Consider the following 18,150-nt stretch of genomic DNA (forward strand, 5'->3'; position numbering starts at 1 on the left):
ATAAAATTACATAGTATTTACTTTGTTTGTGAATGTGTGTGCTTGTGTACTCGCACAAATATCATTTCCCTTGAAGGTAGAAATTCTTTAATTTTAGTTTTTGAATTCCTATCATAGTCCAGGGTACATAGTAGATGCTTAATCAACGTTTGTTGATTGATTGAGGCTTAAATATGTTGTCGCTCTCAAATAATTATTTTTATGTTCTAAGATTTCAAAAGTAGTTTGAGACTTAAGAGAACTAACAGAAATTTAAGCTATAGATATCTGAAGGTCCCTTGAGGATGACCTTTGGGACTCTAAATTATTTTATCCTTATCTTCTAAATATATAGAAGTTTGTGAGTTTCTCAAAAAAAGAAAAAAGTTTTGATCTTTGGAGAACAGTATACATGAAGTGAAAAGAAAGCAAATTTTACATAGTGGCAAATTTCTCTAGTGGGTGGCATAGTTCCTCCTAGCTGGGCAATAGAAATTAAAGACTAGATATATCTGTAACTAAGAATTCCTACATAAAGCACTCAAAAATATTTCTACATTTTATTTGAAGTACACAGAAAAACTAAAACAGTGCTATATCATAGTGTCAGGTTATTGGAAAATATCATCAAACAATATATGCTTGCCTTTTGCTTTACCCTGGATAGTATGACAATATTTTGAAAGTCAATATTTTAGGATATAGCTATTATTACTATTGTATCAAGATTATAGTGAATGCATGCCATCTAGTGGTCTAAAATGCTTGCCTTACTTTACTCAAAATAGCTATAAGGTTAACAATAATTTTTGGGTTTTTTACTTACAATTTCACATGCACTTAACTATACAATTTAATTTGTTATATAAACAGAAATTTTTAAAAGTTTTAGGGTAATACTATATATATATATATATATGTGTGTGTGTATATATATATATATATATATATATATATATATATATATAAATTTTAGCCCTAGTTGTGAAGTCACCCTTTTTTTCTCTCCTTGTTTTAATCTTTCTCCAATACTTTCATTCTTTCTTTAGGGGAAAGGGGAGGATTCAAATATATCTAAGAAGGGCATTGTATTAAATGACCTCCAAGGTCATTTTGAGCTTTATGATTCTTCTAAGTAATATCACACTTGTAAAAATAGAAAGAAAGGAAAAAAATATGCTGTTATTTTTAATCCATTGTCAATCTAGACATGATTTTATAAAAGAAGACAATGGGGTGTTCACATAGTAACAATCATTTAAGAAAAGCATGTGCATGTAATGGCAACTACTGAATATAAACAAATTAACAATACAAAGTTTTCATCTTAAAAAAACTTCTAAAAGATGATTGGTGTGTCAGTTATCAAAAGAATATATCAAAATGCAATATAATATAGGTTTTTGGCCTTTAGCCTGCTTTCATATTGTTGTGTTTTTATATTTCCTTTTTTTCCTCCTCATTTATTCAAATAATTCAAATATATGTATCTAGGGGTGGCTAGGTGGCTCAGTGGATAAAGCACCAGCCCTAGAGTCAGGAATATCGGAGTTCAAATCCAGCCTCAGACACTTAATAATTACCAAGGTGTGTGGCCTTGGGAAAGTCACTTAACCTCATTGCCTTGCAAAAACCTAAAAAACAAAAGCAAAAGCAAACAAAAAAAAATAAATATACATATCTAATGACAAATGATACTTTTATATAAACCAAATCCCACAGATCAATGTAGAATTCCCAATAACTTCTATAATTGAATAAACTCCAAAAAATCAAAAATTACTAACCATCATCCTAGTTCTCCTCAGAGATTTTTCAAAAAATATTTTAAATTGGATCTGTATTTCATTGAGATACAAAAGTCCTTAATAATGAATTAATACCTACCAATGTGCATATCCACACCTAATATTCAATTTATAGTCTTAGAGAGTTGTCCAGAACATTGCAAAATTAACTGGATTGTCCAGGGCCCCATAACCAGACAGCATGTATCAGAGATAAGATTTAAATCCAATTTTCTCTATCCACAATTCCATTAATGTTTTTCTGATATTTTTGGCACGTAAAAATATTTTGTGTAATTCATTGACTATTTTCTTAGTTGAGTCTTGGGACTTAGGTAGACCAAGATAATAGCTTTCTTGTTTGGTTGCTTCAGCAAAACATACATAAACTCTAGCTGAACTATACTGCTTCCCTTCTAACACAACTGTAATATGGTTTTGAGTAGCTAGAGTCTTATATATAACATTTATTAAATCTTATTGGGCATCTGCTCCTCCAATCTGGCAAGACTCCTAAAATTCTACTATGAAGATAGAGTAAGATCCAAAAGATAAATAACACCTACCTAAAAGACAGGAATAGGTTATTTAGTTTCTGAAACACACTGACCCATTTCAAAGGTTCAGCTAGTTTCTAAGGAGAAAACCAGGATACTTGGATCCTCTGGATAAGCTTTCTGAATAACTCTTAAATAAGCTTCTTGTTAAAGTGACAAAATATGATTTTTTTTCATGTCTTTACCAAAAGAAATAAAAGAAAAAAGATCCCAGGAATTCAACCAAAATGAACTTGGCTATTCTCTGATGAGTTCTATATTTTTGCCTTTTTTTCTGATATCTACATAATAATAATTATAGTGATAATAGACTTTTATCCCCAGGATGCCTCTCAAGCAAAGATCTCCTAAATGGTTTTAAGAGCCATTGTTTCTGTGAGAACACTGTGTCCTTTCACTGGATCATAATGAAAATTTTACTACATAACTTCTTTGCCTGTTCTTTTACTTATGACAAGTTTACATCTCCACAATCACTTTCCACCAGTAAAACAAATCGTAATTGTATTTATTTTCTCTCAATTAAATTATTTGAAATAATTTATGATTTTTTGATTTATTCAACTAATCTAAAATAGATGAACTCTGAATACTTCTGCACATTGACATATGTTGTTCTGTGACCTTACCTACATCATATGCTTCTCTGTGTCCTCTATTTCTCTTTCTTAATTAAAGAATAATCTAGTTCATATGATAATCAATAACCAAGTTAGCAAAATCCTCACTAATTTTTTTTATAAAGTTAAATAATAAGTCCCAGAATGACTGTGGTAAAAATCAAAGCTATAGAAAATTTTGCCTCTTTGGTACAGGCATGGTGAAGTGATGTATTAGACTTCTGGTCAAATGAGGACACTTCCTCATTATTACTACATACTGTCAATAATTACTTGGCTGACATTTTAATTTGTACCAATTTGCAAAAACATAATGGAAACAGCTCACACAATTTTCTCTCAAAACATGTTAATGAACAACTAAGCTCAGAGATATACCTCATCTGGTGTCCATTTTTCCAAATTATGTTTATGCCATACACTGATAAGTTCTTGTCCATTTCCATGTAATGAATATTCATTGGAAAGCTTCAAAATCTTTACCAAGGCATAAAATTTGTGCCATATGTCTTTACTCTCCCACTGTAAACCACTGTAAAAAATTTAGAACTTCAAGTAAATTTGTTTTTAGTTATTTTCAGTTGTATCCAGCTCTCCATGATCCTATTCAGGCTTTTATTGGCAAAGAAACTGCAGTGATTTGTTATTTCCTTCTCTAGCTCATTTTGCAGATGAGGAAACTGAGGCATATAGAGTTAAAAGTCTTGTTCAAGGTCATACAGCTAGTTTCTGAGGCCACAACTGGATTCAGAAAACTGAGTCTTCCTGGCACTCTATTCACTGTGTTACATAGCTGCTTTAATAGACACTTACTGAAAGAGATTTAACTTACTACATTTCCCCAAATATAAAAGACAAACTTTAATTTTGGGGTCCTAAATTTGAAAAAGAAATCATTACATAAAGTTATTGAATTCAAGTTTTATTCATCATAAAATTCATACAACTCATCATCAATGTCAAAACTCCCATCCATTAGCACATTCTCATCTGCGTTTGATAATGAATCATTGTCTGTGCTCTGGTCTGTGGTTGACCACCTGGGAAAGTCTGGTGTGTGGACACATGCTTAGTCCTTTCTGCTTCATGAACCTGAAGCACCAGTTGCATCCTCCTTAGAAATCAGTAACATCTTTTTCATCATCAATTTTTTTTGCTTCATACTGAACCATCTTTGTGGACACAAGAATTCCAATGGCCCTTTGCTCTTCAATCCATCTCTTTAATTCCCTCTCTACATCAGACCATTTGGTTGACTTGCCTTTCATAACTTTTTTTCAACCACCCCATTTTCAGTAGGGTTTCTTGCTCCTATAGCCAGTCTGAGATTGTTTTCTCAGTTGGAGGAAGACCAAACTGATGCTCAGCAGCACAATTTCCATTCACTTTTGCAAACTTATTTTGAATTTGGCACTGTACCTAAGCCATTTCTGGGCAAAACATGGTAAAACATAACCTAATACACTGGTAACAAATGCAAAACAATGAACACAAAGACAACAATGTCAAAAAACTGGGAAATGCAAGTAAAAAAATCTACAACCAATGTATAAGATGTTCCTGATTTTTAGACCCTAAATTTTTCAAAAAAGGATGCATCTTATATATGGGAAAGTATAGTAATTTAATTGAAAAACCAATCATAATTCTTTATAAGTCATAATTCTGTACAAGAGAGTACAGAAAATTCATTCCCAAATGCATATTTTATTATATATTGGTTCGGCTTGTTTGTTTGTCTATTCCTAAGATTTTATTGTTGTTATAGAACTCCTTAATATAGGTAGAAACTCCCTCTGTTGATACAGATTGGCAGTTTAACTTATTGAGTATTAGTGAGTTGCCTGAGGAAAAAATGATACACCCATGTTCAAAGACCTAGTTACTGTGTTTGAATTAGACCTCAAACCCAAGTCTGCTGGATGCCAGGGATATGTCCACTCCCATACCACATTACCTCAGCATTATAGACTAAAAAGGATTATGGAATGAAATGGAGCATCAAAAGCCATTGATATTTCTACAGAATCATAAATCTAGAGCTAACAAGGAGCTTAGCAGGCTGGTATCCTTCATTTTACACTTAGAATGCAGACAGAGAGACTCAGAATCTTGCTCGGGTCATATGTGCAACTCCAGATCAGTGGTCTTCAGCTTTATTTCAGAGGAGCAGTTTGCACCAATACCCATGATAACTATGTACATACAATAATTTGGAGGTATTTAAGGTGTTCTACACACATTTCTAACTTCTTACGCCACTGTAGTACTGGCAGAAATGTTTTCTGTAACTACTGCTGGCACAGCTATTGCTATTTCATTGCAAAGGTATATTTGCACATTTAGTTTTGCTCAGTCAGAATTAGCAGGAAAATTAGGGAAAACAGTTAAAATATGATGTTTTATATATATATATATATATATATATTCATGGTCAATATGTGGAGTTTTTGCTTTAATCTTTTTATTTAGGAAAAAACAGATTTAGATCAGAATTTCCTTAATGCATACAGGTATTTCTTGAAAAAACTGAACACACCATACATATATATACATCTAAATCAGACTAATAAAGCAAAATTGGAAGAAGATTAGAGAGAGGTCTTAGATGGTTCCCAAGCAACTGTTAATCACGGCTGCTTGTTTTCCTGTGTTTTATTTTCCTTATAAAGAAAATAGAAAAGGTATCAGTATCTGATGCTATTCTGTTTTTCCAAGGAAGAAAAGAAATGAGTAACACAGTGCAGGTAACTTTTATATTCCCAGATGAGAAAGATAAAAACATAAGAGGAAATAATGAGTGCATAATTTGTTTTAAAAATTTTTGAATTGGCTAATTAATCTAAAACTATATGAAATAATAGGGTTAATAAAGAAGGAAAGTGAATTCTATATTCTTTATGGGGTCATTTATTGGATCACTATTAGTATTACCAGTAATAAAGATGCTCATATGAATTGTACATTAAGCATGTCAACAGATGTTAAAAGCTAAAGGTACATTTTCTAGAGATTTGTTTTTTATCACTTTGCTTAATCTGAGTAGTGAATTTGAAGTCAAAGTGTGATTTCAAATTCTTACTCTGCTATAAAGGAGTTGGACATGAGGACCAATCTCGAAACTGCTTTCAACTTCTAGGTAAAAGATCATGTGATTTTATTAATGACTCCTTTCTCTATAATTTCCCTCCTTTTTCTTACACACACAATATTGTTCTATTATATTTCCCAAAAAAGGTTAATCACCCTGTTAGTTAATCTTAGAATCATATAATTTTTTAGTTACAAGGGATCATGAGAACATTTAGTCCAACCTCTTTCCTTATTTCATAATTCTAATTTATAACTTTGTCAAGTAACAAAATTGTTGTCATGGTATTTAGATTTCTGACAAAATGGTTAATTTCTGTTAGCATGCTTTTTCTCACTCTTGGCATGGCTCCCATCTAGGCTGTTTTCCTTTGTCCCCTCTGCCTGGAAGAGATTTGATTTCAAATTTTTTTAACTATGATTTAAGTTGATAATGTATTATTTTTATAGAAATTTTCAACTAAAAGTTAATAGCTTTCATGTGGAAAACAAGATTATGACTCAAATTAAAAGACTTTCAAGAACCAGACTAGGTTCAAGATATGTGTTTATATCTCAAATATGCACTAATCAATTCCCCAGAAATCACATCAATCAGTAGCTATTTCATCTTATATCTAAGGTTAATCTCAACTGTTTCAAAATTATATTTTCACTCTGCAAAAACTTTTTGAACCAGTGTTTCAATACTGAATATTGTCTATCAATTGCTCCCGGGTAAAAGAACAGTGTAGCAGAAAGAATGCCAACCTAGCCACAAAACAGGTTCTGTTCCTTTCCCTTTCTTAGCTAGCAATGTGACCTTAGACCAATTATGTAACCATTATAGGCTCCAGTTATTCATTTGTAACATAATGGATTGGGTTCAATAATCTATAAGGTTTCTTCTACAGCAAATATTTTAAGACTAATAAGTGAAGAAACATAGGTGCTATATCTTGTATTGCCCACAATAACTCAGGTGTTTGAACATTGACTTTAGAGCCAGGTTGAAGAGATATTACACAAACACTTAGATTTCATGAAAGCCACCAACATTTAATGTTGTGAAAACAATCTCATGACTTTATTGTTGAATATCCAGACTTTTATAAAAAACTTATCTCAGGCATGACAAGTCAGACAAAACCCAGCTGCATAGATTTCCTGATTAAATTTGATATTTATCCTTGAAGTCTGTAGACTTCCTTATCAGAAAGCTTCCCACACACCTCCAGCACCCAAGATATTTAGATCAGGGTTCACTGATGACCCAACCAAACCATTAAATGAGCAAGAACACATGCTTATCCTTGGTTACTTTAGTTCCAGGGACATCTGTGTCTTCACCTCAATGGAAGGTGGCCCTCAACATTGTTGAATTGGCAGTTTTAATACATGATTTAATCATTTAGATGAGTTTCATTGTTGACAATAAGTGGAAAGTATGTGGAAATGACAATTCTTAAAGTTATGACAGAGAGAAAAAAAGACAATCCACTTCTTCCATTGATCAAATTTGCATTAAGGACCTAGCATGTATATGATATTGTATTGTACATAAAAGTGAAATAAAAATTAATGTGTAATCTAAGATGATCATCTAAGGAAAAGAGGGAATAATACATGAGTACACACAAGTAGGTTAGGTTCAGAATGTAGTAAGTAAAAATTAGACAGAAAAATGCTGTGAGAAATTTAAAGCAAGAGAGTTCATTTCCAGCTCAGTGAGAAGTTCACTTATTTTATATGTACATATATATATATATATATGTGTGTGTGTGTGTGTGTGTGTGTGTGTGTGTATACATATATATGTATGTATGTATATATGTGTGTGTGTGTGTATATATATATATATATATATATTATATATATATATAGTGAAAAACATCCAATAAGCAAGAATCAGAGGAAGGAATTAAGGAATTATAGACATGGAGATAGCATGTACAAATACTTGAGCCATCAAAGGGCAATATGAAAACAAGATAATCAATAATCAAACCAGACTAGACTAAGGAGTTGAGAAAGGAAATAGTGTAAAATCACACTGGAAAGGTAGATTTGACCTAGATTTCGGAAGACTCTAGGCATTAGAGTAAGTAACCACACCCTATTAGCTAGGCAAAATGAAGGTTTGTAGCAGAAACCTATTTCAATAATCTAAGGGAGAGGGGTGGAGAGAGAGAGAGAGAGAATCTGAGAATCTACAGGAAACTCTCAGGTGAAGGAATTCTCCCAATTAATGCAGGTCAGAACTGCTTATCTTAATCTTAAAAAGTTGCCTAGAGCATTAAAATTAAGAGATTGAGTGACTAGCCCAGAGTCATGCAATCAGTAGGTTTCAGAAGCAGAACTTGAGCCCAGATCCTCCTAGCTCTAACACTTTCTTTCAATTCACTACACCATGCTACTGGAACATAAAATAAGGTAGAGGAGAGGATAAATGCCAGTGATATTGTGAAAGTAGAGTTAATGGCAAAAGAGGCCAGGGAGTTTAGACTTGTCTTCCAAAAATATTTTTTCCCATAATTGGAGGAAAAGGCTCATATACCACCTGTAAACTACTGACTGTAAACTACTCTTCCAATAAGTTTGACAGTGAAGGGGAGAAAAATTTTAGAGTGATATATTCAGAGAATGCAAAGCTTGCATCTGGAGTTTCATGGCAATAAAACATAGTTCTGAGGTACTTTTTTTCCATGTGAATAAATTAATAATTACATCTCTTGAATACATACCACTTTCACATCTTTCTGTCAAATTATCTGAAGGATGTAAAAGAACTATAAAATAGTGTCCCATATCTTAATTTTTTCTTGCATTGCTCCCATAGGATTTTCCTGTAGATGCTTGTTCCCATTTTCCAACATTCTATCAGGTAATCTCCTTTACCTAATAATAATCATTAATCAGAAAGAAAAGGAACAGCTCAGACTGTCACTGTTAGATACAACCTTGTAAGCAGAGCTTTGAATGAGATCTATAAATGCAAATTTCCCTAAGGAGCTGACTAGTTATGATCATTATCCCATTCTTCCTTCCTTCTATTTCTTACTAATAGACAAAGTTCATTGGTATCTGTCTCAGGAAGATTAAAAACATTAAAAAGAATTAAGTTGGACATAGTAGTTGGGAGAATGTAAAGACCTTATATATGAAATGATACCTGAACTACAAATGGAAGGGAAATACTATATAGTAAGACCAAAAAGTTATATTGAAGCCAGATTATGAAAGGTTTAAAATTATAAACAAGGGAATTTATATTTAATCCTACAATCAATAGGGTAGCAATGAAATGTTTTGAGTGGAGGAGTGATAGGGTGAGCTTCTACTATAAAAATATTAATCTGGCAGTTATATGGTAGATGAATTAGCAAGTAAAGAGACATGGGGAAAACTGATTAATTAGAATACTAATGCAATAGTGTAGGAGAGAAGTGATGAAGAACTGAGCTAAAGTGGTGTCATGGTTATTTGGGGTGAAAGAAGAGGATGAATTGTGAAAGTAAAGTCAACAAAATGAAACTAATTGATTATGTATGGTGAGAGTGAGTGAGGAATATCAAGTGTTTTATGATATCATGGTTGGCATAAAACTGGACTGAAAGTATGATATGCTAACAGTTATTTTAAAAATAATTGTGAGATTTCTGGCCAAGATGGGTGGAAAGAAGCCAGGCACTGTTTTAAGCTCTCCTGGCTTTCTCTCAGAACAAATATGAATCAAGCCTCATAACAGATTTTGGATTCACAGAACCCAGAGAAGAACCAAGAACATCTCACAGCAAGTCTGTCATAGGGAAGCATGGGCATGCCAAGGGAAGAGAGCAGAGACCCACAGGGGCAGTGGGATGAGGCTGGGGGACTGACCTAAGAACAGAGACAGAAGCATTTCATTTACTGGTTGTTTGACAGACAAGAGAGCTACAGCACAGTGGCCCAGACATCTCTATGGTCAGTTCAGTTGGTCATGACCTCAAGCACAATGTCTACAAAGGAGTACCCATGTTTCCAGCTGAAACCAAACCCCCATTCCTATGGGAGAACATGACTTTCTCCAGAACAAACAAAATAACAGCCCCCCCCCATGGTTGCACCTTGCCCCAAGGCTCAGATATGGGTTGCAGGTCTCCCTCAGTTCTTATTGCTGATTAAGTTGATTAACTGTCTAGCCCAAGGACCTAGCCCACATTGTATGAGGATAGCCTAGACCCTGCCATCCCCCAGGTCTAGGGAGCAGACCACTAATCAATATAACATATCCAGAGAAAGCTTCTGCCATGCCTTACAGACTAGCCCACTGAGTAATTCTCTGGAGTGGGTAAGGTTTCTAGGGATCTCAACACCAAAAGTCTGTGAACCAACCCCTTCCACAACACAAGGCAAGTGCAAAGTGGGGTCCACTGAATATTACCTTGAAGACAAGGATTGTAACTCATAGAGGACTGGAGCTTCCAACAAGAATATGAATTCATCTCCAGCTCAGAAAGTCTTCTTAGAAGAGATCAGAAAAGAGTTTAAAATCAAATGGAAAAACTGGGAAAAGAAAAGCAAGAGAAAATTGACATTATGCAAGAGAAAAATAACATCTTATAAAAAGAAAACAAATCCTTTGAAAATATAGTTGGACAAGTGCAAAAAAAATTAATTATCTCAAAAACACAATTGGGCAAATGGAAAAAGAGAACAATTCCTTCAAAAATAGAATTGACCAATTGGAAAAGGAGAATCAAAAAGTAAATGAAGAAAACTCTTTTCTAAAAAAATTGAAATCTTCAGAAACTAATGACTTCATGAGACACCAAGAATCTGTAGAACAAAATAAAAAAATAGGAAAATGTAAAATACCTCAACAGCAAAACAATAGATCTGAAAAAAATAGATCCCGGAGGGACAATTTAAGAATCATAGGACTTCCTGAAAACCTTGAAGAAAAAAAAGTAAATCCTGGACTCCATACTCTAGGATATAGTGTAGAACTGCCAGATAGCCTGGAACCAGAGGGTAAAATAGTCATTAAAAGTATATATCAATCCCCTCCTGAAAGGGATCCCAAAATGAAAACACCAAGGAATATTGTAGCCAAAACTCCTTTAGATGAAGTAGAAAATGCTGTAAGTGGCCAGAAAGAAATAATTCAAATGCCAAGGAGCCACAGTCAGGATTATACAGGACCTGGCTGCATCAACATTAAGAGAATGAAATACCTGGGATATGATATTCCAGAGAGCAAGGGAGTTTGGAATGCAACCAAGAATTCACTATCCAGAAAAACTGAGCCTTCTCTTCCAGGGGAAAAGATGGACATTTAATAAATAGAAGATTTTCAACTTTTTCTGATGAAAATACTAGAACTAAACAGAAATTTGGGTCTTCAAACAGGAGACTCAAGAGATATATGAAAAAGCAAACAGAGGTAAAGAAAAAAAAGTGTTATCCAATAAGATGAAACAGGTTATATCCCCACCTGGGAGAAAGATTCTCATAACTCTTGAGAACTGTAATTCTATTAGAAGGAATATACTTACCCAGAAGTAATGGACACTTGTGATTTGTCCATGACTCTGATGAAATTATTTAAAAATAATATTTCCTTAAACAGGGGAACAGTAAAGAGATGATAGAAAGGGGAAGATTGAATGGGTTAAATTACATCACATGAAGAGGTGCAAAGGGCCTATTGCAATAGGGGTGTTGAAGTGGGGAGGTGAGAACCATCTGAATCTTTCACTCATCAGATTTGGCTCCAAGAGGGATTAACACACACATTGGGTTGAGTTTAGAAACTTATCTTACCCTTCAGGTATTAAGATAGAAAGTTGGAGTGGGAAAGGAAAGGAGGGACTAACAGAAAGAAGGGAAAGAAGAAGGGGTAAAGGGGAAGGGGAAAGAAAGGCAAGGGAGTTGGATGAAAGAGGGCAAATACACTGAAGAAGATGGTATTCAGAAACAAATTACTGGGCAATCAGGATGGGGGGAAGGGGAAAAATACAAATGGAGGAAAAATAGCATGGAAGGCAATAAAGTTTTATTAATTATAACTTTGAATGTGAATGGGATAAACTCTCCCATAAAATGGAAGCGGATAAAAGAGTGGATTAAAAACCAGAATCCTACAAAATGCTAAATACAAAAAGTACATTTGAAGCAGAGAGAGAGAGAGATATACAGAGTAAAGGTAAAAGACTGGAACTGAATATCTTATGTTTCAACTGAAGTGAAAAAGATGGCGATACAATCTTTATCTCAGACAAAGCAGCTCAAAAATAGATCTCATTAAATGAGTAAGGAAGGAAACTATATTCTCCTGAAAGGTACCATAGACAATGAAGTAACTTCAATATTAAATATGTATGCACCAAGCATTATAGCATCCAGATTCTTAGAGGAGAAGCTGAAGAGGTTATAGGAAGACATAGCAAAACTCTATAGGTAGGAGACCTGAACGTCCCTCTCTCAGAATAAGATAACTGTAACCAAGAAATAAACAAGAAGGAAGTTAAGAAGGTTAAATAGAATGTTAAAAAAGTTAGACATGATAGAGCTTTGGGGAAAATTAAATTGGGATAGAAAGCAATATATCATTTTTTTCTGCAGTGCATGGCATCTACACAAAAACTAACCATATACTATGGCATAAAAACCTCATAATCAAATGCAGAGAGGCAGAAATAGTGAATACTTCCTTTTCAGACAATAATGCAATAAAAAATATGGTGTGATAATGTGCCATGGAAAGATAGACCTAAAATTATTTGGAAACTAAACAACATCTTTTTAAAGGATGAGTGGATCAAACACAAATCATAGAAAGAATTAATGATTTCATCTAAGGCAATGACAAAATGATAAAATATACCTAAACTTATAGGATTTAGCCAAAGCAGTTCTCTAATTGCTTACATGAACAAAATAAAAAGGAAGTGAATGAACTGAGCATGCAACAAAAAAAAAAGTGAGAGAAAGAGCAAATTAAAAACTTCTAATTAAATACCAAATTAGAAATTCTAAAAATTAAAGGAGAAATTAATAAAATTGAAAGCAAAGAACTATTGAACTAACAAATAAAACCAAGAATTGGTTTTATGAAGAAATCAATAAAATAGTTAAACTTTTAGTTAATTTGATTTAAAAAAGAAAACAAATTACTAATATCAAAAAAATGAAAAAGATGAATTCAAATCCAATGAGAAAGAAATTAAAGTAAGAATTCAGAACTATTTTGCTAAACCATATGCCAAGAAATTTGGTAATCTAAGAGAAATGGATGAATATTTACAAAAATATAAATTTCCCAGGTTAAATGAAGAGGAAATTAAATACTTAAATAACCTTATTTCAGAAAAAGAAATTCAACAGCTCTCTAAGAATCAATGAACTCTCTAAGAAAAAAATACACAGGGCCAGATGGACTCATAAGTGAATCCTATCAAACATTCAGAGAACAATTAGTTCCAATTCTATATAACCTATTTGGAAAAAACAGGTGAAGACAGAACTCTGCCTAATTCCTTCTATGACACCGATATGGTGCTGATAACTAAACCAAGAAGAGTCAAAAACAGAGAAAGAAAATTATAGACCAATTTCCCCTAATGAGTATGAAGGCAAAAATCTTAAATAAAATATTAGCAAAGTAATTACAGAAAGTAATACACTAAGACCAAGCAGGATTTATTCCAGGAATGCAGGGATGGTTTGATATTAGGAAAACTGTCAGCATTAATTACTATATCAATAACAAACCTAACAGAAATCATATAATTATCTCAATAGATACTGAAAAAACCTTTGACAAAATACAACACCCATTCCTACCAAAAACACTAGAGAGAATAGAAATAAATACATTGTTCCTTAAAATGATAAGCAGTATCTATCTAAAACCATCAACAAGCATTGTATGCAATAGAGAAGAAGCTAGCAGCATTTCCAATAATATCAGGGGTGAAACAAGGATGCCCATTTCACCACTACTATTCAATATTTATTAGAAAAGTTAGCTTCAGCAATAAGAGAAGAAGAAGAAATTGAAGGAATTAGAATTGGGAGGGAAGAAACGAAACTCTCACTCTTTGCAGATGACATGATGGTATGCCTAGAGAATCCTAAAATATCTAAAAAACTACTGGGAAACAATTAGTAATTTTAGCAAAGTCACAGGATATAAAATAAAACCACATAAATCCTCAGCATTTCTATATATTACTAACAAGAAACAGCAACAAAAAAAGAAAAAAAGAAAAAAAAAGAAACAGCAACAAGGGTTAGAAAGAGAAATTCCATTTAAAACAACTTCAGACAGCATAAAATACTTGGGAATCTACCTGCCAAGGAAGCCTTGGAAATTCTATGAAATTAACCATAAAACACTTTTCACAAAAATAAAATAAGATCTAAATAACTGGGCAAATATCAACTGCTCATGGAGAGGCCCAGCTAATATAAAAGAAATGACAATTCTACCTAAATCAAACTACTTGCTTAGTGCCATACCAATCAAACTCCCAAAAAAATTACTTTAGTGAACTACAAAAAATTGTAACTAAATTCATATGGAGAAACAAAAAGTTAAGATCAAGAAATTTAATGAAAAAATGCAGAAGGTAGCTTAACCTTTCCAGATCTAAAATCATATTATAAAACATCAGTCATCAAAGCTCTTTAGTAGTGACTAAGAAATAGAGTGGTAGTTCAATGGAATATATTAGATGCAAAAGATATAGCAGAAAATGATTATAGTAATTTGCTGTTTGATAAATGCAAAGAGTACAGCTTCTGGGATAAGAACTCACTCTTCCATTAAAACTGCTAGGAAAACTGGAAGATGGTATGGCAGAAACTGGGATTAGACCAGTTTCTCACTCCCTATACCAAGACAAGTTCAAAATGGATGCAGTATTTAGACATAAAAGACATACTATAAGCAAATTCAAAGAACAAGGAATAATTTACCTGTCAGATCTATGGAAAAGGAAGTAATTTATGACCATAGAAGAGAAAGAGAACATTAAAAAACTGGATAATTTTGATTACATTAAATAGCTTTTGCACAAAAAAAACCACTCTAACCACAATCAAAAGAAATGTAGTGTATTGGGAAACGATTTTTATAACTAGTGTTTCTGACAAAGGACTCATTTCTAAAATATTTAGAGAACTGACTCAAATTCATATATAGATATAGATATAGATATAGATGATATAGATATAGATATAGATGTTATAGATATAGATATATAAACAAGTCATTCCCCAATTGGCAAATAGTCAAAGGACATGCAAAGGCAATTTTCAGACAAGGAAATCAAAGCTATCTCTAATTATATGAGAAATTGTTTTAAATTTTTATGCACTAGAGAAATGCAAATTAAAGCATCTCTTATGTACCACCTCATACCTCTAAGATTGGCCAAAATGAACAGAAAGAATAATGATCAAGGTTGAAGGGGATGTGAGAAATCTGGGACACTGATGCATTGTTAGTGGAGAGGTTCAACCTTTCTGGAGAGCAATTTAGAATTATTCCCAAATGGCAATAAAAATGTGAAAACTCTTTTATCCAGCAATACCACTATTGGGTCTATATCCTAAGGAAGTAATGAAAAAGGATAAAATCCCACATGTACAAGAATATTCATAGTAGCTGTATTTGTAGAAGAATTATAAATTGAGAGGATATCCATCAATTGGGGAATGGTTGAACAAATTGTGGTATATGTATGCAATGGAACAGTATTGTTCTTTAAGAAATCAGAGGTATTGCTTTTCAGAGAACCCTGGGAAAATTTGCATGAATTGATGATGAGGGGGATGAGCAGAATCAGAAGAACATTGTACACTGAAACAACAATATGGGTGATGACCAACATTGATGGACATGATCACTCCATCATTGCAATGATCAAGGACGATTTTAGCAAATCATTGATAGAGTATCCAGAGAAAGAACTACAGAGTGTAAACAAAGACCAAAGATTATCATCTTCAATTTTTAAAAAGTTGTCTTATGTATTATATAATTCTGCCATCTCTAACATTTTCTTTCTTCCTTATGGATATGATAATTTTTCCCTTATTCAACATATTCTATTTTGGTCTATACATATCATGGAAAAAATATAAAGGCTATATCATGTTGCCTTCTGTTGGGGGGGAGAGAGGGGAAGAAAGGGGGAGGGGGAAATTGTAAAATTCAAAACTTTGTAAAAAATGATTTGTAGAAACTTCTATTGTGTTAACTGGAAAGCAAATAAACTATATAATTTTTTAAAATTTAAAAAAATTGCTATTAGGCTTTGCACTCTTTTATCTAGCATGCACTTGCTTCTAAGGTTGAAACTTGGTTCTGAAAAGTAGAGATAATTCTGGAGATAATGCAATTCAGGCCATTTTCCTTTTCCTTTTTGAAAAGGTATGATGGTGAGGTATAGGTCAGAAAGATCTATGTGGGGGATGAGGCCCAGAAGTATTTTGACTATGGAGAACCTCATTGAATATGGTATTGCCACCAACTGGAATGATATGAAGTAAATCTGGTATCCTACTTCCTATAAAGAGCCATGTAACCCTCTGAGGAACACCCTATACTACACAGAGAATTCTCCCTGAACCCCAATAGGGAAGAAAGACACATTATGTTTGAGACCTCTACCACCCCAATCATATATGCTACAAGCCAGTCTGAGCATTCAATACATGCCTCTCATCATACCATTGTTATTGTGATGGATTCTTGTGATGGTGTGACCTACCCTAGGATCATCTATGAAGGTTTTTCCCTTTCCCATGTGGAGGTAGCTAGTTATTCTCTGATAGATGACCTCATAAAGATCCTCATCTAGAGAGTATATAATTTCACTACTGGAGCTAAGAGGAGCATCAAGGAGAAGCTGTGTTATATGGCCCTAGACTTCAAGATGAAGATGACCAGTGCTATATATCTAGCTCTTCTCTGGATAACTATGAATTCTCTGATAGTCAGACTATCACCATTGGCAACAAGAGGTTCTGATGCCCAGAAGCTCTTTTCCATCCATGTTTCTTGGAATCCATGAAACTACCTTCAACTCAATCATAAAACCTGATATAGACATCCATAAGGATTTATATGCCAATACTGAATTATCTGGTAGTATTGCCATGTATCCATGCATTGCTGATGGGAACCAGAAGGAGATGGCACCCATCAGCCCCAGCAAAATGAAAACCAAATTTGTACTACCTCTGCACAAATATTCTATCTGTTTTGGAGGTTTTATTCTGACCTCTCTTTCTACCATCCAGCAAATATGGATAAGCAAGTGGACTATGATGAATCTGCCCTCCATGCTTCTAAATGATCTATTTATGTTTATTTTATTTGCTTATCTTTGTCAAGCAGTGTGACATGATAATTGTCATCCAAAAGACTTAAGATTGGCATGACTTTATTTTTTTTCTTTTCTTGCACTTGACTCAGGTTTTAAAAACTGAAATGGTGAAGGTGATGAGCAGTCTAAGGATTTTGGAAGCAAACATCCCCAAAAGTGCATCTTTAAGACTCTGATTATACATTTGTTTTTATCTGTTGCTTGTTTTGTTTTGGTAATCATTACAAATATTGCATAATGCCTTGCTACCCTGCTCTACTTAAAAGAGCTACTTAGCAGAAATCTAGACCAGTCTAGGGATGGAGTGGGGCAAGCAAGTAGTATTGCTTTATATATAAACTTTGCAATAAATAAAAAAAAATCTTTTGCATCTTCCACCTTAATACTATCTCCTTTTTAAAATTATCAGATAATAGTAGTAGTATCTAATTTCCTTTCCTGCTTCCAACATAGATGTAAAGGAAGACTTTTTATAGTCATCACAGGAGTTCCATGAGATCAGTGCCAAGAGAGGGGAAGTGCTTTACCTATACACTGACTTAATAAGGAATTCAAATAAAAGTGTATGTTAAGGAAAAAATATTAAATTATATTGATTTGTTCATTTAGAATTTGCCTCTTTAGGGGCAGCTAGGTGGTGCAGTGGATAGAGCATCAGCTCTGGAGTCAGGAGAAAGTGAGTTCAAATCTGCCCTCAAACACTAAATAATTACTTAGCTGTGTGATCTTGGGCAAGCCACTTTAACCCCATTGTCTT

The 18,150-nt window shown here is 33.4% G+C and overlaps 1 protein-coding gene across 6 annotated transcripts in view; it reads left to right on the forward strand.

Annotated features, from left to right (window-relative positions):
* The window catches only part of GRIA4 (glutamate ionotropic receptor AMPA type subunit 4), a 516,976-nt gene that overhangs the window by 375,001 nt on the left and 123,825 nt on the right, over window positions 1–18,150 (forward strand). The window lies entirely within an intron of this gene.

The sequence above is a fragment of the Macrotis lagotis genome, chromosome 1, assembly GCF_037893015.1.
Source record: "Macrotis lagotis isolate mMagLag1 chromosome 1, bilby.v1.9.chrom.fasta, whole genome shotgun sequence".
Classification (NCBI taxonomy): domain Eukaryota; kingdom Metazoa; phylum Chordata; class Mammalia; order Peramelemorphia; family Peramelidae; genus Macrotis; species Macrotis lagotis.